The following is a 19,138-nucleotide window of genomic DNA, read 5'->3' on the forward strand; positions in this document are numbered from 1 at the left end:
TTTATAGAGGGAAACTAGGGTATCTATCAGGGCACAGGGCACCTATGTGTGTAAATATTTTGACAGGGGATAAAGGGATCTACGTTTGTATGGGCAGGCGGTTTTGGGGCGGTTGTCCACTTTCTCTCTAAGATATTGCGATGTGGAATATTGTTGAAGTGCTATTCTTTTCCCGGATGATTTTAGCAACAAGAACAATTTGTCTTGGAGTATTTAATGAAATGTAAAAAGTAACGATTATTCGATTTAAAAGGTTGAATATGTAAGCTTCAACATATTAATCACAATTTTGTTTTCTGTCGACCCATTAATTGAAAATTAAGCGGCACTGAAACTTCAAAAGTTTTACGCACTCTGCCTACCCCCTTTGGGCAAACATGTGTGAGTTTGTGTACCCTATATATAGCAATACCCATTCAAGATCAATTACATCAAATTCAAGTTCAAGATTATATTAACTAGATATTTATGGAATCAAATGATATTCAAATTACTCATTCAAACTACATTAGCATATCTATTTAGGTAATTCGCGTCCGCCAAGAATTTGCATAGAATAGCGTTGAGGATTCAATTCACAATTAAGTCACACCTTTTTTTGCTTGTCTAAATGAATAATGAGTACTTAGTTGTTGAAACGGCGCAAATATGCGTTTTTAACAAATCGCTATGAATTTGCAGCGCTTGCCATCCATCTAAATATTTTATAAAAGAAAGACGTCGGTGACTAATAGTCAGACTAATTGCTGATGATGGTCGACAAATCTGAACACTAAACATAAGAACAGCATTTACGTCTAGAACAGTGAATTTGGTACAGTGTCTGATGATGGTCAGAAGAACTCAAATCTGAACGGCACGTGTCATGCACTTACGTCCAGAACAGTGACATTTGGTGCAGTGGAACTGCTGATGATAGTCAGAACCGAACTCCTCAAATCTGAACGGCACGCTTATAGTGACTTTGGTATTTTTATAAGAACAGCATGCACTTACGTCCAGAACAATTGCAGTGGAACAGGGAACTCTTTCTCAAATCTGAACGGCACACTCATAGTGACTTTGGTATTTTTGTAAGAAAAGCATGCATTTAAGTTCAGAACAGTGACATTTATTTAGTTATGTTTGTTAAGCATATTGAGTTTTCAAGTCAAAGTTTGTCAAGCTTCGATTTTTTATAATATAATCGGATTCATGAGGAATTGAGGAAACTCCTCAAACCTTAACGTTATACGTATATTCATTTGTGTTGCCATCTAATAATTAAAGCATTAAAAGCAGTTTTAAAAAATACTTACATTTCTACATAATCCAACATTCGCAAGTAGCTTTCACCAGAACCCGAAAGGCGACGGTTTTTTTTTCTTAAAAATTATTGTTGTGTATATTTATATTTATTGTTAAATAAATATTATATTATTTACCTACAAGTATCATTCATGACAATTTATATTCGTTTTATATCATAAATTTTTATACATCAACGACTAAGTATTTAATAGAAAAAATAAAAATAAGCTCGTTGATGTCTTTTGTTAGGGGATCGCGAAGATTTTGTTAATATGTAATAACCTTAGCATCGGCGGGCCTGCCAAAATCGCTGCTAACTTAATTTGGTAAGCCTCTACACTCTTATAACTTGACCCACATGACAGTCTCCCACGGTGGGCATGTCGGCCTTGACAGTGCGATGACATGTCACTCGATGATTAAGCGATTAGTCATCGACGACATGACAGCTGTCAAGTTTGTCAACCTGCCTACCGCGGCTGATATGCTGATTGGATTTGTCATCTTTTATCTTGTGAATTATGAGATGTGATTTTATCTTTTACATTTTGTCAGAATATCTTAAGCTTTGTAAGAAATGAATAAGTGACATATACGTGTCTGTCGTAGTAAGTTTAAGCATCAGGCCCCGTAGCCGAATGGCATTTCTCCGACGCCAAACGAAAGCGATACGCCGCTGGCTCTGTCGCGCCAATACGCAAGCGCGATAGAGATAGATATCTACTAGCGCTTCGTTTCGTGAGCGTTTCGTGAGCGATTGTGCCATTCGGATAGCCACCCTGGGGGCCAATTTTTGAGTGTCACGCGTTCGAATTCAGAAAATTGTCACTGAAAATGATAAGCAAGTCACCGTTTTCAACCGGTATTTTAGTGACAAAATCCCGTATGCGAGATTCAAAAATCGCTCCCCTGGGGGCCAATTTTTCAGTCTCACGCGTTCGAATTCAGAAAATTATCACTAAAAGTTTTAAGCAAGTCACCGTTTTCAACCGGTATTTTAGTGACAAAATCCCGTATGCAAGATTCAAAAATCGCCCCAATGCTCTTTTAGGCACTGGTCCCACCGCGAACTAGTAAGCTACATTATGAGCTATGGCTATCGGCTATAAAATCGTACAAAAAGTAAGCACCCCCGTGTAAAAAAAAGAGACACGGCAATGGTTATAGTTACTCGCCCAGAGGGGCCAGATCGAGGTGAGCTATCAAAATCGGCGTGTCTCTTTTATTTGCACGAGAGTGCTTATCTTTTGTTCGTTTTTATAGCCGATAACTCATAGCTTACTTGCTCGCGGTGGGACTAGTGCCTTAAATGGATGAAATAAAATAGAGCAAATATAGACGGTTGGTTGACACCAAATCTTGGCACAAAAAAAGGGCGGCAAATTTGAAAATTGTAGGGTTCACCGACCAATTGTCTTTATAAAGCGCGTTTCTTCCTAAACATTGAAGTTGGAAGAATCATCGACGGATGTCTTAAGGATTTCAATGGGAAAAATCAAAGATGGCGCTTGTAATCTATGGGATATCGGTCCGACATCCGATATTGGATTGGATAATGTGAAAAAGCACTAAGACTTGAAAAATATTTGATAAGGTTTATCGTTCGCAGATTGTATTGTATGAAGATTCAAATCAAAACTGAAATACCTTTAGAACTTTCTAGTAATGTACTTATAACGGTTTTATATCGACTATTTGCACCATACCCATCTTGTATCATAAAGCAAAATTATGTCACATAACTCGCATATCATATTAGGATACTGTGTTAATGACAGTAGGTATAAAATTAACTACCTATCGAGGTTAATGATTTTGAGAGTAGTCAGATTTATCGAGTTATAACATCGATAGTGGAAAATATATATTTTTCAGTACAGATGGTGTTTTTTTACGCACTAGTGCGAGAAGTTCATTATATGGCAGGTCGAAACTTCGGAGGGTGTGAAAAAACGTCGTTCGATACACGTGCGAAAAGGAAATTCGTAACTGTGTTCGATTTATGTCAGGTCCCCTCGGTCGTGGTTTTAATTTATCGAAAAACTCGTTTCGACTTCCTTTTTTACGCACTTGTATCATAATGTACTATTTTATTGAAAGCAAGGACAATATAATACCGGGACAGACAGCCCATACCAAAAAAGCGTACCACTGAAATGTATGGGCTTTTTAGGCTTAAAACTAGATGACGCCTGTTTCGCAGCCTGGAAGTGGCCAAAATCATATTTTTCCTAAATATTTTTGCGTGTTTTTATAAGAACAAATGGTATGCTTTTTTATTGCAATATCATGATACATACATATAATCACGCCTGTATCCCATGAAGGGGTAGGAAGAGCACATGAAACTACTCAAGTTTCAGTGCCACTCTTGGCAAATAAGGGGTTGAAAGAAAACGAAACTGTGACATTGCAGTGACAGGTTGCCAGCCTCTCGCCTACGCCACAATTTAACCCATATCCCACAGTCGCCTTCTACGACACCCACGGGACGAAAGGGGGTGGTGAAATTCTCAACCCGTCACCACACGGGTCATGATATCACGTTAAAACACATTTTGGAAAAAAAAATGTAGGCATCGTCAGTGTAGTTATGATAGTATTTAAATAGGTGGCGCTAAAAAAATCGAGGTACGATTCTTAGTATAAATAAAATAAATAAATAAATAAATATTATAGGACATTCTTACACAGATTGACTGAGGCCCAAGTAAGCTCAAGAAGGCTTGTGTTGTGGGTACTCAAAGCAACGATATATATAATATATAAATACTTTATATATAGAAAACATCCATGACTCGGGAACAAATATCTGTGCTCATCACACAAATAAATGCCCTTACCGGGATTCGAACCCGGAACCGCGGCGTAGCAGGCAGGGTCACTACCGACTGCGCCAGACCGGTCATATGAAGATTATAAATCCTTTATAAATCATCCTTGATTAAAAGTAACTCAAATAAAAGTTTATCTTGCAGGTATTCAAATCTATAGAACTTTTTATAACTATTTAATTTTAAGTCTTTACCTATATTTTCAATTTTGTTCACACTCCATTTTCCGGAAACATATTTAAAATATTTTGCCCGTTATTGGTCAGACGAAAAATGTATTAATTGACCTCTGCTCTTACAGGCCACAATTATAATATGAATAATACAAAACATATCAGCAATAAATTATCTCCTACCGCGCGAAACAATAAATAATAATAAAAATACCGCGCAAAACAATTAATGAAGTAACAACCCCAAGATATTGTTACCAAAGAAATATCTTGTAAAAAATCCATGTCCAATGATATAAAAAGAACGCTTAAGGATAAATAAATGCGGCAGCTAACAAACTAAATTAATTGTCGCCGATAGCGGAGCCGTTGGCAATAATTTTGCCTGTAAATCACGTACAGTTGGGAACGAATTTTATTTTAAGCTTTTTTTAAACTAATTACCTATCTGTAACGTGATTGTGACTATAAGTCCGTTTTCACATTGTCCGATCCGATATCGGTTGTCAAAAGAATTTCTATGGAAAAAATCCGAGATGGCGCCTGTAATGTATGGGATATCGGTCCCATAACGGATCGGATAATGTGAAAACGCGCTAAGGAAGGCATTAGACTTAGTACTTTAGGCCCCTACAGGCAATAATCTATGTTACACAGTGGAAGGGTTACAGTTTTATCATCCACCTAGTGTAAATAGAAGTGACTCTATATTAATGTTCTCTTCTTATGTTCGCTATGTATTATATATTTTAAGCGACCAAATAAAATCGACCTTGTTTAATAATTACCTAGTTGCAGTATTATTTGGTAAAAAGAAAGTATCATAAGAAAGTAGCTAGAGGAGAGTTACAATTTCCAATTAATTATAATTATACATTCCTAAATCTACATATTCGTAGATAAGTTTTTATCTTATTTTTTTGAACTATAGGTTTCATTGCACACTTTTTCAACTTACATTACCTACTTATCACTAAACTTAATTGTTAATAAAAACATGCATAAACATTTGCCGCTGACGGTACCGACCGTAAAATTAATAACTACCCGCATTTTAATGGCGCGCGCGAAGCTCGTGTGTAACATCCTAAAAAACTTTATTATTTCTACATAAACCTTATTACAAGGGTTTTTAAGTATACTTTTAGTCGCTTGAATGTATATATGATTGCATGCGGAAGACACGCTAAAATATTGGACGGGTTCTTTTATTACGATGCGATATCATTAAAAGTGGGGAAGTTATAGTGTCTGCTCATCTGTCGAAAATTGTATTGACTTTTACATTTTTATGGAGACTGGTCAATATTTACTTACTTGTCGTCTTTACACTGAAAGAGTGTCAAAAAGTGTCTAAAAGCACGCTCCACGAGCTTATGAAAGGCCCAAATGAATGAATAGGGTTAGTGCTGTTCTGTCAAATTAAGACAAAATGGTGGGTTAACCCTTCACTTTCGTTGGTGCAAGTGGCCCTAAGTAAGACAAAATACACTTTTAACCACCAATAAATTGCTCTGATGAATAGCAATTTTGAAAACTGTTTTCGTTATTAGAACAAGTAATCAAAAAAAGTAGAAACGTGTTGCTTGAAATGCTGACTCACTCAGCTCGTAACATTCTGTCAGTTATTATTACAAACATGCATTTTAGAATGATAAATAAACGAAATTTCGCGCGGAAGCATACTATCGAAGCGTACTGTAACAGGAAGCTCCACAATTTGCATCTTTGACACCAAGTCTCGGTCCAAACATTAACTACACCACACGCACTTCCCAGAATGTTCATAAAATATCGCTTACAAACAACAATAATCGACCCTCATTTGTCTCAAACCCCTTGTTTAACATAATTGCACACCGTATTAAAGATGCGTTCGATTTTATACGAAAATTCACAAAATTACGCTTAAAAAGCACAATTTAAAACGCATCCATCATCCAACGTCTTCGTCGAATATGTCAACGAGATGACGTCACAGTAATTTGCGAGATAATTTCCTCCCTCGATATCTCGTCACTACTTTGAAAATATCGTATCTTCTGTCAGTGAAAAGACAAATGTAGTAACTATGTACGGGGTGCATACGGAGTTACTGCGTTTCAACATTGAGCAGCTGTGAGATACGAGATCTTTTCAAAGTATCAACGATCTTTTCGATAGCAATTACAATTTCTGATACGCTTATAATTCTTCGCCAAAAGCGGGATGTCTTGGTAGCGATTAAAGTTGATATATGTCTTGATCTTGTATCTTGTTTCTTGGACAATACAGTAAGCGATTATTATTTTTACATTGTTCATAGGATGTGTATTTTCATTGTTTTGTGAGTAATTTGATCCAGTTTAAGATGACCGCTACAATCTCGATATCCCTACTACACATTTTGTTTTAACCTCGCGAATGTAAATATTAATAAATTATACAGTATACAGTATTAAATAGTCTTTAGTATTAGACTTATATTGACCGGGATATAGAACGTGATTACCTTTTTGATTTTTGTCGAGCTCCCGATATTTCGACGCAGTTGCATGCATCATGATCACGGAAAACTGACAAAGGCGGGTGGATGTTAAAGTTGTATAGACAGCGCGCGATCTACCCTCCTTGACACCTCCTCCTCCTTGTTGTAGTGACACTGTGAGTGTAGTGTGTTTGGACAGACCATCGAGTGTGAACGCGACCAGTGGTAACGCTGATAGTGAACGCAGCCGACGCGCGCGAAGGAGGGTAGATCGCGCGCTGTCTATACAACTTTAACATCCACCCGCCTTCGTCAGTTTTCCGTGATCATGATGCATGCAACTGCGTCGAAATATCGGGAGCTCGACAAAAATCAAAAAGGTAATCACGGTCTATATCCCGGTCAATATAAGTCTAATGAAAATAACCGTGAATCATTCAAAACTCTTAGTCTTTAGTATATTATACAGTTTATATTGTTGCTATAATTACCACATCACATAAATTCATGGCCTGCGTAAAAAGTACTTGTACTTACTTGTATATTACCTATTAGTATTCTGAATAATTATTTTCAGATTCTTGTGTAACTCAAATTCCTGTAAATTAAATTATATAATAATTTGTATGAACTATTTTTTATCCCAGCAGTTGCATTTAGGTATATACAATATGAAACTTAATAATAACCAAAAACTAAAAAAAAACTATACAAAACTAAATAAAATATAAGAAATTCAACTAAATACTTAAAAATAAACTTATAATACTTACAAAAAAATAATAGTAACAGTTAAATAATATAGGTACTAAGAAGGAGAAAAAAAGTCATAAAAAGGTATCCCGGCAGTATGAAACAGCAAAATGAAAAAAAAACGCAGTTTCGTTGGAGGTGTGAAGTTTTGGCTGAATTACAAAGTACGTTTTTTATATAAAATTAATAATCATAAACTGGTCATTGTACGAGCTTGCTAGTGACTCAAGTTCGGTAAGCAATTATTAAGAAACCCAGTTCGTAACTCATCGTCGTCCAAAATTATAAGTTATTGTATGTTCAAGACATGATGTTACCATAAAGAGCCAGAACGTATTAATCAGAGGCGTTTTAGTCCTCAATTAAAGTTGGGGGTTTCATTGTTCTTTCAGTTTGGGAAGAGTTTAATGGTGGTAAATATATAGTTAAACGACAAGAAAATCGATCTTGGCACTGATAATTACATGACACATCACTGTAACAAATTAAAAAGTTTACCCATACCCTACTCTTAGAGCGTTTTTACATTATCCGATCCGACGGAGGAATGCCACAGGCAAAATTCAAAGATGACGCCTTTAATGTAAAGGATATCGGTTCTACATCCGATGTCGGATCAGATAATGTAAAAAAGCATTTAGAGTTGTTACAGTTGCCAGAGCTGAAACAAGACGCGCACTTTTAGTGCGTTTTCACATTATCCGATCCGATATCGGATGTCGGACCGATATCCCGTACATTACAGCCGCCATCTTGAATTTTTTCCATTGAAATCCTTCCGACATCCGATATCGGATCGGATAATGTGAAAAAGGACTTAGGGTTGCACCTGGAGTTGTAGGCGTCCACGGCCTACAGATACTGCTTATCATCAGGCAGGCTTTATACTTGATTGCTATGTCATACCGTAAAATACGAGAGAGACAGGGACAGACAAAACAATACCTCAATGCAGCCAGTGCGGTAATGTGCAGCGCTGATTTTTTGGAATATCTTCATCTCCCTTTCGCCAGTCAAAGAGCCCCTCCCACTTATCAGCCGTTGCCCCATTTACATTTCATTATTTACCTTAAACAAATTACTTTTTAATTAAATTTGCCCCATTACAGGCACCGAAATGAACGCCTTCCAATCTTATATCAGTAATCAACATTTAATGTTGACCGTGTTATTTTAACACAAAGCGTAGTTATTTAATATGAGATAACAGCGTAGCTTTGGTACTATTTATTTAATATGAGATATTGTTTACCTCTGTTATGCTATACTGAGATTAACCTTTTAAAATCTTAGCTTTGACTTTATTTAAAATGTATATTCACTTAATTGTTTGTTAAAAATTTTAAAGGAATTTACCTCTGTATCTGAGTTACAGTCAATCTATGACCTCTGTTACTTAGACTTTATTTGAAATCAATTTCCATATTTTTAATAAGTCTTACCCCGTCTCTAAGTTACGCGATTGATCATTTGTGTTTAGGTGAGTTAAACGGTTTTCTTGGTTATTTTAAGTAAAATATCTGGGCGACCGAGCTTCGCTCGGTTCTGTTTCGTATCCTTGACCTGTGTCGCCATCTAGTTCGAAAATAAATAGTACCTACATCGATCAATCGAAAGAACTCTCAGTCTTAACAACACAGCTACTCCACACGAGATGGCGCGCGTTACGTCACAAAAGCTCAGTGTATTTTTCTATTCGTGTTAGCCTTGACCTGTGTCGCCATCTAGTCTTTGAAGTAAATAATACTTACATCGACCGAAAGACTTCTGTCTCAACAGTACAACTACTCCACACGAGATGGCGCGCGAAGAAAAACGCGTGAAAACTCGAAAATTCGCGTTTTCCGGGACCTAAGGATATGTTAGATCGATTTTTCACCCACTAAAACCCCCACATAACAAATTTCAGCGAAATCGTTAGAGCGGTTTCCGAGATCGTCGGTATAAATAAATAAATAGATAAATAAATAAATAAATAAATAAATAAATATACAAGAATTGCTCGTTTAATAGTATAAGATAAAACTAAAATATTATTACGTTAAGTAACATAAAAATATAAAAAAAAAACTTTGTGTGATGTAAAAGTTCTAAGGCACAATGACGTTAAAATTTTATATTTTATTTAAAGACAATGCTTATTTAACTTTTCTTTTTGTTTGCAACTAATAATAACTATGTACATATTATATATTCTGTGGCTTTGCTTTTAAGCTTGTAGAAATAGGATCATCTCTATCTATATACTAAATTAATTTCAATACCGAAATAACATGTAGCTGAGATAACAGATTTTTTTATTTTGTTTTAGACAGAAATAAATATATATTGAAATAAGAGTTACTTAAGTAAATAAAAGTTTTGTTTTCTCATGTATGCTGTTTTTCTGGATTTCGCTATAAATATTTGTAATTAGTAAGTAAATATTCTTTATTGAACCATTTTAGCATACAAATAGATTAAAATACAGCGATTTTGTGGGTCGTATCAAAACCAATTTCAATACAAATTCGTTTTTTATTCATACATTTTGTTCTTTATCATATGTCATGTTATATGCTCCTACTGTTCAGCCTTATAAAGGTTGTCATATTTATGTCCAGATCATCTTTACGTTGACATTTCAAACTTTGTTCTGAACAACGGATAAGCGACATTACATTAATAACGAATTAATCCGAAGAATATCAGACACCATTTCCAATTCTTGTCACCCAAGACATCCTCATTGGTTTGATATTCATATTTATGCCTTTATCTTTTTACTCTCTCATTTTAAGGAGATGAAAAAAGCTTGTATTATAATGACTTTGCGGGTTGTAAATAAGCTTGTAATGAGGTCCTTTTTATACAAGATATTCTTGTTGGCGTAGTGATTTCAATAGTGGATTTAATCTATAAACAATTGAAATGACTATTATATTATATTTATTTTAGCATGATTTTAAAGCTGTATCATTTGAGTAGTTTTGAAATTATTTAAATATTTTTAATATAACCGCAAATTGCCTCATAATTATCATATATTTTTTAATAAGTATTGCTACATTTACATACATACAAACACGCCTGTGTCCTATAAAGGAGAAAGGGGTAGGCAGAGCACATGAAACTACTCAAGTTAAAGTGCCACTCTTGGCAATGGGGTTGAAAAAAAACAAATTGTGACATTGCAGTGACCGGTTGCCAGGCTCTATATATTTATTTATGGATCTACGTATAAGAAGGTGTAAGTATAAGTATTTACGTACATGTATTTATGCAATAGTATCCATAGTACCATACGACATCCAACATCGGAAAGGCGCTTCCGATAATTTCAGTATTCGGTTACTAAATTGCGTTTAATCTCTGACAGCCTTGATATAAAAGATATCAGATTGATATAAATTAACAGTTCTTAATGGTTCGCGTGTATAATTGGTATTAAACGTAAATGTATTGTGGTGTTGGATGAAATTAAGATAATATGTTGAATTTTGATTACTCATATCCTATCAATCCTATGTAAAGAATAAAAATATTCATATAAGTATTCTGACGGTAAAATTTCATTAGATTTATATTGACCGGGATTTAGACCGTGATTACTTTTTTGATTTTTGTCGAGCTCCCGATATTTCGACGCAGTTGCATGCATCATGATCACGGAAAACTGAAGAAGGCCGGTGGATGTGAAAGTTGCGTTAGAATTTCGTGAAAAATATTCAAATATTGAAATATACGGATGTAGTCACGTTAATATCATATCGCGATTGGCGACAATGGCGACATGTTTCGTCATATGGAAACGCATCATAGGCCTAGCACACGATTCCCGCGGGAGTATGTCGCCGCGAGATAGACCACACGTCTTCTTTTAACTGTATCAATGACATAAGGACGGGTATCGCAGCAATCCTGTGCTAACCCTGCACGTACGCGTGCTTGCGGTGACTAGAATCTGTGCACTGCACCAATCGCCATATAAATGTTGCCAAACTCGATATATTAACGTGATTATGTATGTTTAAATATACGTATGTTAAATATATATTATTTTAGAAACGTCACGCGTGTTGGTACAAACAAAACGAGTAAATAAAAGACATCAACGCACCGACACATATTGTACACGTAACATGCAGTTGTAATACAATACCTAACTAAAAGTCATTTAACCTATTTCAAAGTCAAGTCAAAAGTTTTTTATCCCAAAGTTCAACAAAATTATTTTTCAACCTTTAAGTGTAATAAAATTTTATATATGGATTTAAGTCTACATGGATTACCTTTTGTTTCAATAAGGCCTTTACAAATATCCGTGATATCGGTATCGCTTCCAATGAGTGGTATTATAATTTTCTCTTAAAATGAACAGCGCATTTCCAAAGTTACAATCAATTTTTTCTACTTGTCGACTGTAATCTGTCAATTAGGACACCACAGACTAAACTATAAGTGCTAACTTTTCAGTGTTGGATACTCTATGGCAGTTCCGACTCAATTATAATAATGCCATTATAGTTGACTTAATTAACTGTAATAATTTCAAAAATAGAACTTCATACAATTTCTATACTAACTTGCGATACCTGGCAAATTTTCCTGCATCTGAAACACATTTTTTTTTATCTGTCGCGTTATCGGCCAATCAGAGACGGTTATTACAAACAATTGGTTGCTAGGTAATTCGATGTTGATACAACAACGGTGAACGACTCTATTAACATTAATTTTAACTTGCATGAATGATGATATTTCCGTCCATTGATGATGAAGATGATGACTCGTAGAAAAAGTATTGTATACAATAGTGATATAATTAAGCTTTTCACTCTCGTATGGTACTATTAGGCCACTCAGCAAGCTTCGTGGCCTAAACATGGTACTCGACTGAAAAGCTTTGTATTATATCACGATGGTATAAAATACTATAATTTCAGGGTTGAAAAAAATACGTAGGTAGCTTTACTTTAGTCTTTAGTACATAACATCGACTTGACTTTAAAATCTTAACAATAAAAAGAATTTTTATATCTCAAGGCCTTTTTTAGTTATAAATTATGCGAACACTTGACAATATTTTTTGAATTTGTATAACTGTAAGTAGGCCTTATTCCATACATATGGTGCAAAATTCTATCCATTTTGCAAAAAACTGCCCAGTCTGGACGTATCGCAGCAAATAAGTGCTCTCATAATTTTCTCTCACAATAAGTGTCGTGTTAACACCAAAGAACGCTTGTTAAGAGAGTGCTTAACTTTTATTGAGTCCTTAACAATCATGGCTTGTAGGACAACCCATTAGTGAAGCCTTCTGTGGTCAACATTTACAATGATACATATTATACATGAATTACTTTTTACCGACACCGGAAAGAAAAATTCCTCTGATGAGATGTTTTTGGTTAAGATTTCTGTTTCGGAAGGTTATCACATACTTTAAATAGTTATTTGTTATACAAGGGGGCAAAGTTGTATTTTTGTTTCGGACGGTTTGAACCACGAGCAAAGCGAGTGGTTCGAGAATAGAATCCTGAACTTGCGAGTTTTTTAACACACGAGAAGTAAAATAAATGTAACACAAAACTTTTCCCCTTACTTTACAACGCAAAAAATGCGTTTATCACTGCTTCCAGTAGTTCCACATAATTTATTCAGAGTTAATTTACCAAGGTCAGAATCAAGTTTTTGTGGACAAAACACGTGTTTTCTGTGAGGGGGCAAGTTACCCAGAATCAAGTGTCTCTGTGGCGTACCTTGGGGGAGGCCTATGTCCATTGTCCAGCAGTGGACTACAACGGGCTGATGATGATGATGACCCAGAATCAAACAGAATGGAATAGGTATTATACACGGATACACCGTGTTTTTTTGTTTTCCGTTAAATTCGACATGCAGTTAGGTTCATCATCAGGAACCACCCTGTATATCGCTTTTTGTTAATTTATTCGAAACAATTTTTTTGTCGTTTCTAAATGGATTAATTAGTGAGACCTTAATCATAACATTAAATACATGTCAAAACAAATAAGTAACATTAGGAAGTGGTAAATGATGCCACGCACGTGTTCAGTAATTATTTTTTTTTAATAATTCGATAACCGTAAGAGTTAAGAGGCTAGTTTCTTAGATAAATTGATTTTATTTGAACTAAAGAATCTTCCCTTAAACTATAGGTAAGTGCTGACTTTTCAGTGTTGGATAGTCTTTGACAATTAGTCAACTATAATATTTCATTACACTTTAGTTAACTGAAAAAAATTCAAAAATAGAACTTCATACATATTCTATTAGTATTTTATACAAACGTGATATAATACAAAGCTTTTCAGTCGAGTACCATGTTTCAGATGCAGAAAAATTTGCCAGGTATCGCAAATTAGTATAAAACTTGTATGAAGTTCTATTTTTGAATTTTTTTCAGTTAACTAAAGTGAAGTGTAATGAAATATTATAGTTGACTAAGTGTCAAAGACTATCCAACACTGAAAAGGCAGCACTTATAGTTTAGTTTGTGGTGTCCTAATTGACAGATTAAAGTCTACGAGTAGAAAAACTAATTTGCGATACCTGGCAAATTTTTCTGCATCTTAAACACATGTTTTTAATCTATCGCGTTATCGACCAATCAGAGACGGTTATTATAAACAATTGGTTGCTAGGTAATTCGATGTTGATATAACGGTGAACGACGCTATTAACATTAATTTTAACTTGAATGATGATATTTTTCGTCCATTGATGATGAAAATGATGACTCATAGAAAAAGTATTGTATACAATAATGATATAATTAAGCTTTTCACTCTCGTACCGCACGATTGTATAAAATACTATTAATTTCCTGCCTTACAAGGGCATACAATGTTTGGTTTTAAAAAGTATTTAAATTATCATGCTTCGTTTCTCGAAGAATTTGAAATATGCGCGCGCGCCACTGAAAAAACTTTATCTTCAAGAATCCGCAATATTTGACCATCCGCTATCCGACTATACATCTTATGCGATTTATTAGTCGCATCAGAAACGGATAGGGGCGTATCTCAAGATGCGCTGATTGTGCCCAAATGTCAAGGATTCCGGGCATTTTTGCCGTTTTTGGACACAATTAAGGGGCATGTACCAATTTAGAATTGGAGATTAATGTTGTACAGATTGGGCCATTTGTAATTCGATCGTTAAGGTTGCGTGAGCATGACAAGTTACATGATGAGGAATTATGACAAATGTGATGAAAATTGCGATGTTGGTTTACAAGTTGTAGTTTTTAAAATGGTAACAACCATTTTTGCAGATTCGGGGGTTAATTTGAGCAATTGGTATATATGTAGTATATATGGCTATATAAGGTAGGTAAACTTACGCTAGACCAATCGAAGTCCTAGCTACGTAGGTATGTCTTTTAACACTTCGGTTTAACCCGCCAGCACCATCAATGGTACTTACTCCACGTCACGGTTTTAGCAATATTTAGCGGTTTCTTAGGTACCTACTTATCGTTTTAGCATTAATTACTTTACTGGTCTGTTGTTAATCCATAGCAATATTATAAAATGGGTTAAATTGTGGTGTAGGCGAGAGGCTGGCAACCTGTCACTGCAATGCCACAGTTTCGTTATTCTTTTAACCCCTTATTTGCCAAGAGTGGCCCTGAAGCTTTAGTAGTTTTTTGTGCTCTGCCTACCCCTTTATGGGATACAGGCGTGATTGTATGTATGCATGTATGTATGTAATATTATAAATGGGAAAGTGTGTGTAGGTTTGTTTGTCCGCCTTTCACGGCAAAACGGAGCTACAAATTGACATTTTTTAAGTGGAGATAGAGGAAGGGATGGAGAGTAACATAGGCTACTTTTTGTTTCTTTCTAACCCCTTCCCTAAAATGGGGGGTTGAAGTTTATATGGAGCATTCTGCAATTTTAGAACTTAATGTGAGCGCAGTCGCGGGCAAAAGCTAGTCTGTCATATTTCATATAACATACATTGACTAACTAATTAAGTAACTAACTAGATCTCTGCATGTCCAATGATAATCAAAATTTAAAAATACCTAAATACGCAATATAATTTAATTATATGTTGAAATCGAACCATTTTATTTTAAATAAACGAACTAAACCCATAAACTTAAGTCAAACAGACAAGAAACAAGAGCTTCCGACTTCAGAAGCTAAATGCCAGCAGTCGCAACCCATCTGCTGCGCATACGCATCAATAGTTCCCACTTTACTTTTTGCATAGGTACTTGAAACTTATGTCTGGGGAATGTGGTTCGAATCGGAATATGTTTTCCATTCTGATTGGACCAACGTGAGATAGATTGTGTTTTATCAATTTGAAACTGTATTCATCATATAAGTTTTTTTTGCAAAAATTTCATTTTTGGCACAAGCTTTTATCGCCGACTGTATCTTTCTTTCAACAGTCATCTACTGCTCTCTGAGACGTTTCTAAAAACCCCTTACTCGGTGGGGATACTGGGGATACGACGTTTCATAACAGAGTTCCTATAAGCTTGCTGAGTGGCCTAAAAGTACAGTACGAGAGTGAAAAGCTTAATTATATCACTATTGTATACAATACTTTTTCTATGAGTCATCATTCTTCATCATCAATGGACCAAAAATATCATCATTCAAGTTAAAATTAATGTTAATAGCGTCGTTCACCGTTGTATCAACATCGAATTACCTAGCAACCAATTATTTATAATAACCGTCTCTGATTGGACGATAACGCGATAGATAAAAAAAAATGTGTTTCAGATGCAGAAAAATTTGCCAGGTATCGCAAATTAGTATAGAACTGTATGAAGTTCTATTTTAGATTTTTTTTCAGTTAACTTAAGTGAAGTGTAATGAAATATTATAGTTGACTAATTGTCAAAGACTATCCAACACTGAAAAGTCAGCACTTATAGTTTAGTCTGTGGTGTCCTAATTGACAGATTAAAGTCGACGAGTAGAAAAAAGCTTGTAATTATCACAATGACCATGGAGCACATCATTCAGCGGAATAGAGTATATTGAATGGATAAACTACGTAATGTCTTATGGCAGAAGGTCCTTTAAGCAGGGACTGAATAAATTAACCGACTTTAGTGTTACATGGATCTCACAACTTTTTACGCCAGAAAAACTGAGATGCGAGACTTGGTTTTTTACAAGTTTTTGATGGGATCACGCTTTACCCTGATTGAATGCTCGGGCCGGTACTGGCGACGAGAAAGGTATTATGAATGAATGTCGAACTCGGAGGAAGTAACTAGAGAGACACCGGAGAAAGTAACGAGAAAAAGGTGGATGGATTGTGTGAATGGAATGAAACGGAAACAAGTGAATGATGAGATGCCGGGCGATAGAGAGGTATGGAAGGAAAGGACATGCTGCGCCGACTCCAAATCATTGGGATATGGACAGGCGAATGATGATGTTATGGATGATTTAGCTATAATTTAGACCGGTGTAAGAGTATATATTATCGAAATATGCCCAAATCGAAACTTCAGACAGACACAAATGACGATAGGACTGCACCTGCACATCAATTCTTGAAAAGAGAATTGGCTTCCATAGTCGTGTTTCCATTTTTAAGCAAAAAAGTGTATGCAGATGATCTCCGTAGGTGATCGATATTTCGTGGCGTTGTGCGCCGGCGCAAGGTCGGTGAAAGGGATGTGAGATGTGCCCTATTTATAAGAGATGTCACCAAGATATATGTCTATATGCTGTGTCTATATACCACAGTGACAATAGGCTAGTTTCCTACTAGTCATATCAGCTTCTTTTTATGAACTGTCAAAACGATTTGCTAAAATGGAATAACTATGAAATACTGAGGAGTGACGTCACGGTCAATTCATTTACTTTATATCTTTCTCTTCGACTTATTAAATAGAAATTATGTTTAAAAATAAGTACTGTCCATATTCTTCTTCTAATTATGTGGTGCTTTATTTCGTGCACTGCATAAAATATTTTATTTTAAGTAAGTATATAGGAAACTAGCCTATTGTAATAAGTGCTGCGAGAAAGGACACAGCTCGTACGTTTCCGTAAAATTACGAAGGAAAATAATTTCACAGTGCAACCGTAGATATTGGCATTCACTCATTCGTTCCATTCCTCTCATTCCCAGTAATCCTTTTGAAATTATATTTTGATCTACTAAACAAAGCTCGAGGTGTGCTCTTTTAATCCGTCACCTGTAATTAAACTGGTCCATCAAACCCGCAAGAATGCTACCTGAGACATAAATAATGGGATCGTGAGTTTTTGCTACATTTGTAAATAGGGTTGCCAGATGTTCGGAATTTGACGAGACTCTCCCGATTTTACGCACAATAATATACTTCCGACTCCCGATAAATTGCAAAAGCAAAAACGACAAGTATTCCTGCTCGTAAGTAAAAATGTATGGAAAAAAAACTAGCACCTACAAGTGGTTAACTAAATAACTAAGTCTGTTAATCAGTATCAATTTTACATATTTAAAAATATACCTAGGTAAAGTAAAGAACGTTTGCAAGTAATCTTGTCCGATTCTGCTTTCGTCAGCCATTCTTCATTCGTTAACGTAGTCTGCAGTCATTATCGTCTTTGACCATAATGAGTTGTTGGCTTTTCTTATTTCGACTCAATCGTTTTTCGTCATTTTGTATGTATTTGGTCATATTCTAAGTTGGTACCGACCTAAGACTACGAAAAAACACGAAAAACATAGATTTAACAGCGAACACGCCGAAAGAAGATTATGACGAGTAAAGAACGAGACGGATTAAGATAAAGATGAACAACGAAATCGACCGCAGTTGAGAAACACCATCGACGATCGTGACGAATAAAGAATGGCTGACGAAAGGAGAATCGGACTAATTTAGGAACGTGACGAAAAACGAACGTGTTGACCCAAGAGTATACCGTTTGCAATCTTGAGGTACCTAACGATTTTTCAAACAAAAACTTTAATTTGATTTTATTTGATCAAAGTCTAGAAAATTCCTTTACTAATTCGCGAACAGATTGAGATTTTGACTATCACTTATTTCTGCAAAGTAACGCCTGATTACATAGATTTTATTTGGCTTTTCCCGACAAAAGTACCAAAATCCCGAAAGAAATACACTTTGTCCCGACATTGGGAGCATTCGATTTGGCAACCCTTCATAAGTACACATAGTACCTAGGTACCGACCAATGTTGCTCTAAAGGTTGAGGACTATAAATGAACCGGGAGATCATCGACTTGCTCTTGTTTATAGCCTGCATGGCTTGATCAGAACGAACTTGATATGCACTAAATAAATTAATATCTGGGACGATCTTTGCTCCGAAAAGTTATACCAAGCATTTAAAAAAAAGTTGTCCTTTTTCAGAGTTAAGATACAGCTAGAAGTATATTTCACCCCCAAAAACCCTCAGTAACAAATTTCTTCGTCTAAATGATTCCACGACAGAAGTTTTAACTTACATTTAAATCCACAACACTTGACTTTTCCTTCGTGTGACGATTGTGCAAGAAAATGCGCATTTGTAAGAGTATCATGCATCATAAAAGAGTATCATACAGATACATAGAGCTGTCAAGAGAGTTCTATGTCGCGACATTTTCAGGCTTGCCGATTGTTTTTTTTTTAT

This window comes from Leguminivora glycinivorella, chromosome 7, assembly GCF_023078275.1.
Source record: "Leguminivora glycinivorella isolate SPB_JAAS2020 chromosome 7, LegGlyc_1.1, whole genome shotgun sequence".
Lineage (NCBI taxonomy): Eukaryota > Metazoa > Arthropoda > Insecta > Lepidoptera > Tortricidae > Leguminivora > Leguminivora glycinivorella.